Raw genomic sequence first — 13,550 nt, 5'->3', positions numbered from 1 at the left:
CTTGGCATCGTCATCGTGGCTGTTGCCTGCTCAAAGTTATTTAATAGTCGCCGAGAAAAATCCCGCAAACGAAATCGATCGGTAGGACTCGATTGCAATTATCGATTAAATTTCAATTACTTGGACGCAGATGGGTGCATAAGTCGTCGCAAATGGAAGTTGACGATTTCCCAGACGCGCATATAACTGCGAGCGCGCGCCAAATTACTTTGGTAATAACCATGCAAATAGCCATACAACCAACGGATCGGAGTAGCAAAAAAGAATGGCAACTCTGTGAAAAAAGATGCACACCGCAGCGTAGAGAGCGAGAAAGAGAGAGCAAGAGAGAAGTGTAACAGAATACAGTTGAAAAGTGTGTGTGGCTGTTGGTCGCAGAGGAAGAGAGCAAGCGAGAGAGAGAGAGAGAGAGAGAGAGAGAGAGAGCGGTATAGCCGCGAGAAAGAGCAAAAGACTGGAAAAGAGAGAGGGAGAGAGCAAGAAGGGGCCTCGCGGCGACGATGCGCCGCTACCGCCAGCAGTCTTATTACCGCCCGCACTGAACTTAGCCGGCTACTAAGTACTCGCCAAAGGGGGCCTCCTCGTTCTTCTACACCTCTTCGCGCGTTACTCCGGGCACGCCGTACATTTTTCATCGTGCATCTGCCTGCGTACAAATGTGTATTTTCCGTGCGTGAACTATCGCTTGTGCTCGCTCCAGCCCAGTGTTTTCGACCTTACCATGGTCGTCATGCAGTTCTAAGGTAATTTTTGCCGAGTTCACTTGTCACACCGCGCAAACTACCATTCGACTTAAGTATTGCGTGCGTTTTTCTGTAAGGCTGCCTCTGCTTCGTAATCGCAAGATCGCCTCGCAATCTAAATATTTGCATCGTCATCATCCTCATTTTCACCAAAGTAATCAGCATTTTCATTACATCTCAATTATGCGTATCGTCTTTCTTTAAACCTTGCAATTAAGCTTTAGACGCGCAAATACGGCAGGCGGAAACCGCGATGCGCGCATGATATCCTGTCTCGATAAAAAAAAAATAAAACAAATAATGACGAAACAAAAAATAAAAAGAAAAAAGAAACTCATCTAGCCACGCAGCTTAAAAAATTCTTCAATATAACTTCACAAAGTTAATGGCCGATTTGACAAAAAGGGGAAAGAGGAATGGAGGGCGCTCCATATACGAAATTGCGATGGAATCACACGGGGCCGTGCGGTTAAAGTTAATTGGAATTTAATGAGGTTTCCAGCGATTATTGAAACACTTCGTAAAAAAAAGAAACCAAAATCTTTCGGTGCTTGTGTGCTCTGTACGCTCGCGACTATGGCGATCAAACTTCAGGTATTGGCATGGACTTCAAAGGGGGCTTGATTGCAGACGATGCGATTCCGTTTTCGTGAAGGGAAGGCGCAACGACGCGTATACAGCGCGAGCACCTGCCGAAAATCATCTCCGCGGCGCTAATGCGAATTTGATGAGGTGCTGCATTATAATTTCAAAATATATAATAACTTCAAAAAAATTTAGATGTTCTCTCTCTCTCCCCATCGCTGCTCGCATTTTATTTGATTACAGGCTAGATGTCAAAAATACGTGGAGTCTGGGCATCATCCTCGTACATTCGATTACGACCGAATCGTTAAACGTCCAATTAAATGTAAAGAAGTGAGATGCGCCTTGCACGATGCCTATATATCCGAGAGGTATACCCATATGAAGATTGAACTTCATACACCTGTGAGCTGTAGGAGCCCCCCGTACTTTACATAATTTTATATCCAATCAAAAAAATAAAATGAAAAAAAAAGTGGCAGCAAGTGAGCACTGCTGCGCAGGTGTTCGCACACGCGTCAAATCTCTTTGCGCATAATAAAAGCGAGTATCGATACTTATATAGTGCAACTGGAAATATACAGCCATAACAGGCGGCAAAAACTACAGTTCCATTGTCCCCCTCGGAATCCTCTCGCTTTCGATTTTTCTTCTTTACTCCGCTGAACCGAGTGCCTGCCTTATAGCAGCCAGATCAAACAAAGCAGCAGCACATCGGTCTACGTGGAGTAACGAGCGGGTACTCTACCCATGGTTGGGAAACTACCCATGAGCGAGCTCCCGAAAAAAAAAAAAAAAAAAAAAAAAAAAACACGAACCGAAAAAAGAGAGAGAGACGAGTACAGCGGTAAAAGCTCCTTAATGAAACAGCAGTAGTTCGTGGTGGGCGCATTGTCCGCGAGAGCAGCGCGGTGCAATTAGTATGCGGACAACCGGAGACGTGCAACTCGGCGCGCAACTCGTTTTATCCCCCAACCGATTCCACGAAGAGAGAACCAAGAAAGAGAAAGAGAGAGAGAGAGAGAGAGAGGGACCGCGCGCGCGTATGCGATTGTCATTTATTTTCAATGCGTTTTTTTCGTTAATGACGCGTTAAAGGTGTCGATATACGCATCGTAAAGGCCAAAGAGTGCGAATTAACGATATTGGCACTTGTCAGACGACGTGAGTGCCTTTAAAAGCTTTGTCGAGAGACAGAGAGGCGAAGATGCTGATTGTACCGTCGCGGACGTGTTACGTTTGTACCGGCTATGACTCGCGCGAATTGAACGACCTTTTCACTCGTTTCTTTTTTTTTCATGATGAGCGAAGAGGGAGAGAGAGAGAGAGAGAGACAGAGAGCTTTGATTCAATGGGTCTCACTCGCGAGAGCGAGGATGTAATTTGTTGCGCTTATTTTCTTGTTTGACATAATGAGGTGGCGCGCTCGTTCCTTCTTCTCCCTCCCCCCTTTTTTATGAGAAAAATCTGACCGAATAATGCAAGAAAGACTTGTATGTGGCTTTTAATGTCTTATAAAACTTAGAAAACACGGAGCCATTTTTTTCCCGTGCGTTCCGTGGGAAAAAAAAACAAGGATGAGGTTGTGTAGGAAATCTATTTCCGTTGCTGATTGCGCGAGTTTTTTGTTGTTGCCGTTGCACTCATTGAAGTTGTAGGAAGAAATCGATTTCTTTGAAATATACCGTGAAAGGATTTATTGTTGCAGCGAACAGCCATTACCTTGGGCTTGAGTATCGTCGCGCTGTCGTATACTACAGTACTTATAGACTCGCTTTACCTTAAATTGCCAGCTATATAACTACTTAGCCCTCGCTTATTATAAGTCCATAAGTCGTGTTGTTTCGACCAAATGGAATTGTCGCTCGGATAACCAAAGAATGCCGATGCTGGTCGTCGTCGTCTTAATTGTTATCCCATCCTCTCTCGGAAAAATAACCTTCTTCTGGACTTGGGCCAATTTTCGAAGGGGGCACTTTTCCGCGGAGATCATTAACATTTTCTTGAAAAAGCTCGGCCTCGAACGTTATACTTACCAAGTCGGAAGAGTGCTCAAAGCAGCCTTCACACTAAAAACTTGAGCTATGCATTCTAATTTGCGAGAGTCGAGAGATATGTATATGTGTGTGTATGCGTGTGTGTATATATAAGAAGAAAGAGCGCGAAAATATGCCGGTAGTCGCGCGCGGACTTTGGCGCATACACTCGTGAGAGATGACGTGAGAGCGTGACTTGCTCTGCCCTTGTCTTCGTAATATTCGTCATTGTTTCGTTTTTTCCCTTCTTTTCAACGCCCTCCCGCCCTCTCTTGCCCTCTCCGCTCTCTCTCTCTCTCTCTCTCTCTCTTCTCGCTTTATTTCTGCTACTGCGCACAAGCCGCAACTCTCCATTGTCATTCCTCGTGCCCCCGAGTGGCCGTCCGGCGCATCGATATATCGTCCTACTCGGGCGGACCATTTTCTCGCGGATCGTCGCGCGATATCCCGTACGGCGGCGATCGCGGTGCCCCGATCGAGTTCGCGCAACGCGCAATTAGCTCGGTCGATTAGGCAATCGAAAAATCGGCCGCGAACCGATTGCCCAATCGCGCGGTAAGGCAATCCGCAATTGCGTCCGCTGAAACGCAGATATAATTCGATCCGCGGAGATGAACGCTGGAAAAAGGCGCATACGCAGACAGCGTAATCCCTTGCGGCGATCGCGCGCTGATGAAACTTATGCTCGGCTTGTATGTACAGGGGGAGAGGAGAGAGCGTGCGCGCGCGCGCGGGCTTGACAAGTGAAAAATTCTTTTATCAGATTTCGCCGCTGTGGGATGTACGCGCGAGCAAGTGCAACTTTCGCTTTTCCCTTTCACTGAAATTTCGCGTATAGGCTGGCGGCGTACGCATTGGCCGTCTCGTTCCGCGGGACGAGCTTACATGGAACAATTACGCAAGCGGATAAACGCGAATCGCGCCTCTGGCCTTCCCGTGATAAGGGACTGCAACGGCACGACACGCCATGATGCGCGAGAGCGCCAAGTTCCACGCGCAGCAGGTGAATTATTGAACCTCGGCGCGCAGCGTCGAATGGCGCGCTTTCTAAATCCACAAATCAAGCCTGCGGCCGGCTCGAAGCGACGGAAAAGTCAGCAGCGTTTGGCATCGGTGCGTGGACAGGCACTAATGACGCGGAGTAACCTATAGCGCCACGATACACACGTCGCGTCGCTCGCGCGCGCCAGGGAAGAAAAGCAGACGAAAGGACGTTAGAATGAATGTATAGCTGATTGCATTCACGGCTAGCTTATTTCCTTCTCCTCTCTCTCTCTCTCTCTCTCTCTCTCTATCTTAAAAAGGGACACGGGCTTTAAACAGTTACTTTCGCTCGTAATTTCTCGTCCCTTCGTTTCGCCGCGCGCGAAAATTTATCTCTGAAAAACTCGTATCTAATGCAATTTCCCTTCCGTCAAGATCCCACGGAACGCTCGAGCATACATCGTCCTGTCTGTATATGGTGCAAGCAAGTTAAAACTGAGTGATTGAAGGATGCACGCACGCGCACACATAGGTTTTGCCTTGTACAGGTTCGTCGGGTTATAGGTTTATGGAGATTGCTTCGTTTTTTCTCTCTCTCTCGCGCGCATTTTGTTTAGAAGAAGCGAAATATATCTGCTTTTGCTCTCGGCGCGAGAAAAAAGAAGCGCTCGCGCGAAAAGGCTCCGCGCGCGAGTTGAAGAATGAAGACAGCCCTGTTTCACGTACGGAATCTCTCTTCGTCATTGCGTGAAGCGCAAAGTAATTTAATGCACTTTCTTTGCCGCTGGAACGCCGATAAAAATTATCTTTTCAATTTGCGCGCCTCGGGAACGCGCAGACGGCACTTTAGCTTATCAATTCCGCTCGCGACCGAACGTCGAGAGATTTCATTGAAAAAACAAAGTAACGCTTTCTATTTCGATTATCCGATAGCTGCAGCCAGATGATCAATATCCCGCCAAATGAATTTAACACAATTAATGTGATAAAGTTTCGCGTAGCCTGAAGGGTGGCAAAGCAGGCATGATAAATGAGCCGTTGGCTTCGTACTTACGGCCGATGCAGCCTTCCAGAAGAGGAAAGAAAAATACCGCCTATCGACCTATCAAAGCCATCAATCCCGAAAGCTCATCGCGAAAATCGACGTGTACATAGCCCTTTCGTACGGCAATATCTCGCGACGCGCTATAATAATTCAATGTCGCGCACACATCGCGAAACTTCTCCGCGGCTTCAATTTAACGGCGCAAAAATAGACGCGTACGTATATAGGCTCGAGCATTAATGCGTATAAACGCAAACAAATCGAGCTCATTAGGCTCTCTCGCTATCAGGGCGAGTTCGTCAAAGACGATAACGGATGTTTGACTAAGCGCTCGTCGTTAAAACATCAGTAGTAGCGAGTGCACGCGGCACAGGGGCGCCTCCCTCGCCACGAGAGGGAGAGAGAGAGGGAGAGAGAGATAGAGAGGAAGGAAAAAATAATGGGCTCGCGGGAGAGAGAGCGAAATGTATAACAGCTGGTCGATCGATGTAATGTTCCGCTATGCCGCAGGAAACGATCACGCCTTACACTTATATATATATATATCGGCAATAGCTCTCCTGCTCGCTTCTCGCTTGTGAGCACACACGCGCGCTCGCGCTTATAAGCGCTCGGCGGCGATAACGTTAATGGCGCTACCGCCTGCCTCGCTTCCTTTCTTTTGCCAAGGGAGACGAACTTGCGCTATGATTTAATTTCTCACGAGCCCCCCACAACCCTTTTTTCCTCCTTTTCTTTTCGCTCTTCTTTTTCTATTGCCACGGTAATGCGCGCGATAAGTGCAGCGCGTTATGCGCGCTTTCGCGATGCCGCGAGCGCGATAATGCGTTGGGAATCATATCGTTGGGTGCAGCGCGCGCGGCCGTTTCTCCGGGTGTATAATCCGAGAAAATCTGAGGCGCGATCGTGTCGACGGGACGAGCCACCCACTTTCACCCACCGCGCGTCAGCGGGAAAATTGCCGCTCGGCTTCCCGTCGGATGCCGCCTTCGCTGAACGACTGCCAATTGAATCATCGATACGAATCATCCCGTTTCAGCTGGCAACGGCCGGCTAAGTATTACTTGGCGGGCTTGCGATATTCGCGAGTGCTACCGCCGTGCGCTTGCGCGCCATGCCGAGCAGCGTCGGCAAAGGGGCTGCGCCGTGAAAACCGATCGATCGAAGAGCAAAACAGTTGAATGCCTTGCGCAAAATCCGAATAACTAGCGGAGTAATCCAGCCGAGCGAGCGAACGAGCGAATAATGCAAATAAAGCTCCACAGCGGTGGCGGCGGTGGCGGCGGTGGCGGCGGCGGCGACAGCAAGGATGGCTGCCGCGCTCTACGTCGCGGGCAGTAGCAAGCAACGAGCGTCGCATAAGGCTACCGAGTTTCGCGCGATCTCCACCCTTCGATCGGCTCGCGCGCGACGTATATACGCGTACGCAGGTGCATGCGCATATATCGAGGACTCGCCATCCGACAGCTGCCAGGCGACTCTTTACCATATAACCCAAACAACAAACCGATACTAAGCACGCCTTCCGATCGTGGGAAGCGACTGGTAGGCTCTTCTTCCTTTTTCCTTTTTTTCGTTTTTCATCACCCGTAATATCCATCTCTTTCCACTCGTTTCCCTCCTTCCTTTCGCCCCGTTATCTCTCGTGCGTTTTTCCGTTCGCCTTAACAAAGACTAATATACACGCGCCGCGCGCGCGTCGTCGCGCGAATTAGCCGCAATCGGATGGGGAGAATGTTTGCCTTCGGCGCGTGTAGTTTCTGTATCTTGCTTTTCTTTTTTTTCTTTTTTTTCTTTTTTTTCTTTTTCATTTTCTCTCACTCCCCGACGTGCCGAGTGTTTTATTACGCGCGCGCACAGCCCTGCCTAGATTCGATGCAATATCGAGAATACTGCAGGTGGCAAATGGCTCGACGGAACGCTCGGCTGATCAGTCGACAGCAAGCGAGAGAGATCGTTAACGAGCATCGCAGGGAAGACAAATTATTAGCGGCGAGAAGCGAATGAATCGCGGGGAAAAGCAAGGAGAAAAAACGAGAAAGGAAAAGAGGAGAAAACAGAAATCACTTAAACATGGGCGCTGCGGCCTCAGCGCCGAGATTTTTGCATTCTGAGAAAGGTGCGCGCTGCTACACGAGACAAAGGCGGCTGAGAGAGAGAGAGAGAGAGAGAGAGAGCTCTCCCCCAAAAATGCGTGCAACTCCGTAAATTTCTCTCTCCTTGAAAAGGAAGGAAAGAGAGAGGAGAGTTTTATAGTGGGCGCATCCTTGTATACCCGCTCTCCGTTGTATGCGAGTGTGTGTGTGTGTGTTCGGCCGAGGGGACCGTTAAGCTGTGCCGCGAGAGTACGTAAAACCCTTGCTCGCGGGCCGTTGACTTTGGGACACGGGCTACTTTTGTTTCTCGCGCGGACTTGGACTCTTTTTTTTCCATTCTTTTCTTTTAGCTCGGTGCCGATTTAATTAAACGCCGCGGTGAGAAAGGGCATATCAATCGACGCCGAGGAGAGAAAAAAAATCGACGGATACCCTCGTAAATCGCACGGACGCAAGGGTCGCGTTATACGTATATGAAATTCGCACGCGAAGCTTCAATTTCTCACCATTATCCATTACGAGAGAGAGAGACGAAGATAGCGCTATTAAATTAGACCTCCTACGTACGCGAGGCCCTAACAAATCTCGAAACAACGTACACGCGTAAGCGCACGTATATATCTCTGGTCGTCGCTCTTTTCCGCCGCAGCGGCGGCGATATCGTATAAATTCCTATTAGTCGTGCACGCGCAAAAAGCTCGCGTCGTTTCGTATACGCGCGCCATAGTCGCGAGAGGCGATAATCAATTTAATAACGCGGCGCGCCGCGAAGAAGCGAGCAACTTGCAACCTTTTAAAAGCCCCCGTGTGCGCGCGCGCGCGAGAGAGAGAGAGAGAGAGAGAGAGAGAGAGAGAGAGAGAGAGAGAGAGCAACAAAATCACGCGTGGCAACATAAATTTCGCGAAAAAGAAAGAACCGAGGAAGGAAGAACGAAGAAGAAGCAGCGCGCACGAGGGTATAAAGAGCCGCTCGTGCGTTTCGCCTGTCACTCGAGATAAGCCTGGCTTACGCACGAGCGGCTATAACAAACGTAAAAGCGTCCCCCCCCCCCTGCCCCACCGCCTGCCCCACCAGCGACGAGTGCGACGACGACGTAAAGGATATCTTTTGCATGTGCAGCAGCGCGCTCCTCTCCCTCGACTTTCATCGAGGTGTACGTGTGTACGTGAGCGAGAGAGCAAAAGGTATATCTCTTCATCGCTCTTTCTCTTACTTCTCGGATGCCGTGAGAATTTCGCTCTCTTAGCCCGAGCGCGCGGCGCAAACGCGAGTGAGACGTTCGTGCGCGCTGAGTTCGCTGCATAAGCGCGCTGGATCGCGCGGATCCACGTCCTTCTCGCTGCTAGACGCACGCGCGCGCTCGGCCCGCCGAGAATCCAGCTGTACCTCTCGCCTTTGACGCCGCAAAGTCCGCTTGCACTCGCGCCCAATGCGCGTCGCCTCGTTATACATCTGCCCGTCTTCTGTGCGCGACCGTTCTCTAACTTATTGTTCCGCGTTCCACGTTCCGCGTTCGATCTCTCCTTTTACGACGTTCACGTTGAATCGGACGCGCTTATTCGCCGGCAGAGAGGACACCGCGCGGACGTGGGCGAAATTGCCGAGTTGGAATCATTTGCGCTTGAGCATTCTCGAAATCGCCGATCGCTGTCTCGCGAGTTGACCGATGTATGTCGTTCCACCGCGCGGCGTCAAGGGAAAGACAAATCATATCGCGGCGAATCAGATTAATCTGCGAAACGAGAAGTTTGGCGCGGCCGCGCAAAGGAGAAACGTCAGCTGACTCGCTGGCCAACGCACCACCACGCGCGTTTATACTCATCCGCAGTCGACGCGCGCCAGCGAGCGATTCGTCACTGTATCAAGCGACAGGCAACAACAGGCCGACAGGTGCGAGCGAATAAATTAAGCGGGCTCTCGGCCTCCCTCTCGCAAAGGCGTACGCGCAGAGGCGTCCCACCCGCGGAGCAGATACCCGCGTACGAGCACTGAAAAAATGAAGACTCCGCTATTGCCGCTGTCCCTGTTTCTTCCTTTTTCGACCAGCTATGGATTAGATTTCCGGTTTTTACCCTGCCTAATGCTTTATCGCCTTTTAACGAGCCTTGCACTTGACTCGTTGTCGTTTTACCTCCGTATAGAACGCCAGCAGCAGCAGCAGCAGCAGCAGCAGCAGCAGCAGCAGCAGCAGTTTTCACGGAGAGAGTTTACGAGCCATTAGACTCTGTGTATCTTCTTGCCCCCTTCTTTGCGCGCGGCCGATTTTCTTTTCTAATAGGAGGCCCATTAAAAAGCCGATCGGAGGGCTGGTAATTATATAGACTTATCGGAAATCCTCTCTCGGTGCAACAATTATTATCGATATAAGTGAATTATGACTCGCTGGCTTTTTTTGCGTACGCGCGACCATTGTTTTATGAGAGAGAGAAAGAGAGAGAGAGAGTTATACAACCGATAAAAACCAAGTGAATTTACTGCGAATGAGCTTTCTCGGGTAGTTTAATTAATCGCTGTTCTCCGCGCCGATTTTTGCCAGCTTTTACGACTGTTACACACACAGCGGACACGCGAAAGACAAAAAAGCGTTCCGTGTCATAAAAAAAAGGTCAGAGTTTTTGTTAGAAGGGCCAATGAATTTGGAAAGTTTAGTAGTCGGTGTAAGAAAAAAAGCGTCGGGCATTTTATCATTCAGTCGGCTTCAAGTAATGCAACGAATTATATCGCTGTCAGTTTTAAGATTATACACGGAGGCTCCGCTCGGCGATGTGATTTTCGATCGCGAGAGCATACGTGGTAATTTTTCCGAACCCGATGCATTAATATAATCCTCGTAGCATATAGGTATGAGTCGCAGGCTCGACATGGGTATTCTTCACATTTGATATGATGAGAAAAAGGAGGAGCACGAGAAAATGCGGTTGCAGTCGTAGAAACGCGAGTCTCCCGATGCTCTTGCATGCAGATTGAGTCGTGACGGAGCATGAGAGAGCCTCTCGTTCCTCGCGAGTATCGAGTGTCTCTCTCTCTCTCTCTCTCTCTCTCTCTCTCTCTCGTCCGCGAAAGAGCGTGCATCTTCGAAATCGAGAGCCTTTGTCCCTGGCTGTGCAACTTGCAGGGAGCAGCTGCTTTCGTTCTGCAGTTCGCGAGATTCGTGCAAGTCTCTCTCTGTAAATTCGATCTTCGACATTTGTCTTCGCGCTCGGGTGAGCGCGTGTTTCGGCACGGAGCACACACACACACGTATACAAAGCTGCGCACGAGACGAGAAGCCGAGAGCGAGAAAGGTCTCTCTCTCTCCTGGAATTTACCGGTTTTTCGCGCGTGCACTCTGCGCCAGCGACGTCACGATCGTTTGAACCACGAGAAAATTTGTTTTTTAGCTAAGCGAGCGACATAATAGATGGGAAACGGCTGTTGCATCAGCACACATATATACAGCATTGTTGAGCATTTTTAATTTATTGAATTAGTAGATGGCGCGTGCTTCTTTCTGCATTAGGCATCGTTTTACGCGCAGACGTGAAGTTAAAAGTTCATGTTCGGATCGCGTTTTTTTTTTTTTTTTTTCGGTTTTATTTTTCTTTTTTCTTTTCTTTTTTTATCACACTTTTATTGCGCCGATGCACATTACATCACGTGTCGATATGCAAACAAGACAAATCATATTTTCGCGAGCGGCTGTTTCCCTGACATTAATTGGACGTTTCGAGGACGCGTAAAGCACACAGACGCGCACGCGAATCGGCTGAAAAATCAGCGGAACAAATTGCGCGCGGTATCGCCTATACTTTCATCGCGCCTGGCAAATTACCGCCGGCGAAGTCAATTAACCCCGCGAGCGTCGTGTACGTACGGGCCGATTATTGTAATGCCACGCGACGCGGATCGATCGTTTATGTAGCAATTAGGATGCGCGATGGCGCGCGAGATGAAAAACTGAAACGGCATGCTACGATAATAAGCTTGTACTGCGTACGCGCTTGCAACGCGTACATCACGGAGGCAGTGATCGGCCGAACGGCGCGAAAAAGCTCATCGCGCTTTACTCATAACGGATACGCTTATATTCGATGAGTAATTGATTGCTCTGGTAAAGCAAAGTATATTGCCATCGGTGGAGTCTAATTGAGAGCGGCACAGTTGGTCCACCGGCCTAGTCATTGCGAAATCCAGCTCGCTCGCGCGGGGACTCACGCGAACGATCAAGGCTGCGTCAACGCTGTGCCCATGAAAAAGAACGGCGCGCTCTTAATGTGCTTAATTGTATATGCTGTAAACTTTGAACTTCTCATTAGCATCCGAATGGCGTGTACGTGTGCCACGCTATCTATCGGGGTTCATCTGTGGCAGTCGCTCGCGCGACAAACACATCTAACACAAGGTCCCCGTGTACCTGCGCCTCGTTCTCCCATTTATGCCAGCGGTATACGACCCTACGGTCGCGTTCTGCGTATAATCAGCGATACTAATTAATGAGCCGTTTGTACAGTCCTCGCCGACCCTCCTTTTTCTCTTGATTTTTCGACCTCCCGACGATTAATTATACGCTGCGAGCGAAATACGCGTGCACCAAAGCAAACGGGGCTGACTTGCGACCGCTCTCTCGACGTTTATTTTTTTTTCGCGCTACGCTCAACCCCGCTTACGAGTGGAATTTCGCGAGCCGAAATGTCGATCTCTTGATCGATGAATATCTATTTTGTATTTCATCGTGAACTTATAGTCGGTAAGGCACATCAAGAGTTTCAGTTAAACACCAGTATCAGATGATTTGATAACAACGATAATTTCACGAAATGAAAATCTTTATAAACTTCGATCGACACAGCTTGGCACAGACTGATAATTTCATCACGCCATCTGTAGCAGATGAGTTGAACTATATTCGTTCGCACGTCGATCAACGCGCAAATCGCTTACTCCAGACGCTCGGGCCGTTCTTTTCTTTGGACCGACTGGCAAACAACTCAATTCAACAATCGATGCAAGCTCGAGCGCAGGGGCGAACGATAAAAGAAATGGCCTCCAAGGCGCTGCTCGCAAAAAGCCAGAGCGTCAATCGCAATTTGTCAACGCGCCTCGGCTACGCTTATACGGGGCCTTTAAACGCGCGCGCGCACACGGAGAAAGAAAAGCGCGCGGGCTCGTCGGCGCATTCCGCGCCGTGCGCCTGCAACGCATTCCCGAGGGCGCGTGCAATCGCGCGCCCGGTAAATCATCGCGGGCAGCTCCGGGCCTGCCGGCGCGCTCTCTCTCTCTCTCTCTGCGCGAGGATCGAGCGTCAAAAAGCCTCGACGGGCGCGACGGACACACGTGGGCCTGATCGAGCGAAAAGGCGGGACCACGTAATTACATGGTTGCGGGTGCGAGAGAGAGAGAGAGAGATGCCCCGTCATTCCTTCTTCGAGAAAACTCGAGGGAACGAGAGTGGGAGGAAGGACGACGGCTCCTTTTTCTTTTCTTCCTTTCGTTTTCGAAACCTCTCGTACCCGTCAATTCTCCTCTCTCGCGCTCTTCGCAATCTTATCGTTGTTTTTAATGCCTTTGTGTATAATATATCGCGCGGGTACAGCGTTAATGAAGTTTTTTTTGCTTCTTCTTCTTCTTCTTTTTTTCGCTACTCGAAGTGCGCGCGAGGACTTGTTTGACTTCTTGTTTTCGCGCGCGCGCACTGTGTTGCTGCTGCGAACGAACATTTATTTTCATAAGGGCACTCTTTATGAAGACGCGAAGCGCAACTTTCGGAGATATCCTTTTCCTTCGCCCCTTTTTTGTTTATTTTATTTATTATTATTTTTCCTTTTTTTTTGTTCTGCCGCGGCGACGAGTCACTTCTTTATCGCCGCATTTAATTAAGCTTTAACGCGGCGATTTTTCAGCGTTACACTTATATTTATCGCTTGGCGAGCTTAATCCGCAGCGACTTTACGAATTCTTTGACAGGGCAACGGCAATATTATCCCTTTAAATTCTTTCGCCTTCAAAATAATACGGCGTTACAGGATGTAAAGGGAGCATTATAAAAGTTAACGAGAATTCAAATTATGAGTGCATACTTTT

General features: G+C 49.3%; 1 protein-coding gene across 1 annotated transcript in view; it reads left to right on the top strand.

Moving 5' to 3' along the window:
• Positions 1-656: 656 nt before the first annotated feature.
• The window catches only part of LOC131673442 (myb-like protein A), a 30,926-nt gene continuing 18,032 nt past the window's right edge, over positions 657-13,550 (top strand). The window contains exon 1 of the mRNA XM_058951445.1: positions 657-743. The gene's annotated coding sequence lies outside the window, so the exon portion shown is untranslated. The remainder of the gene's footprint in view (positions 744-13,550) is intronic.

This window comes from Phymastichus coffea, unplaced genomic scaffold (assembly GCF_024137745.1).
Source record: "Phymastichus coffea isolate CEN01 unplaced genomic scaffold, Cenicafe_Pcof_1.1 PCOF00178, whole genome shotgun sequence".
Lineage (NCBI taxonomy): Eukaryota > Metazoa > Arthropoda > Insecta > Hymenoptera > Eulophidae > Phymastichus > Phymastichus coffea.
Note: the sequence above shows the minus strand (reverse complement) of the source record. Positions and strands in the feature narration are given on the sequence as shown.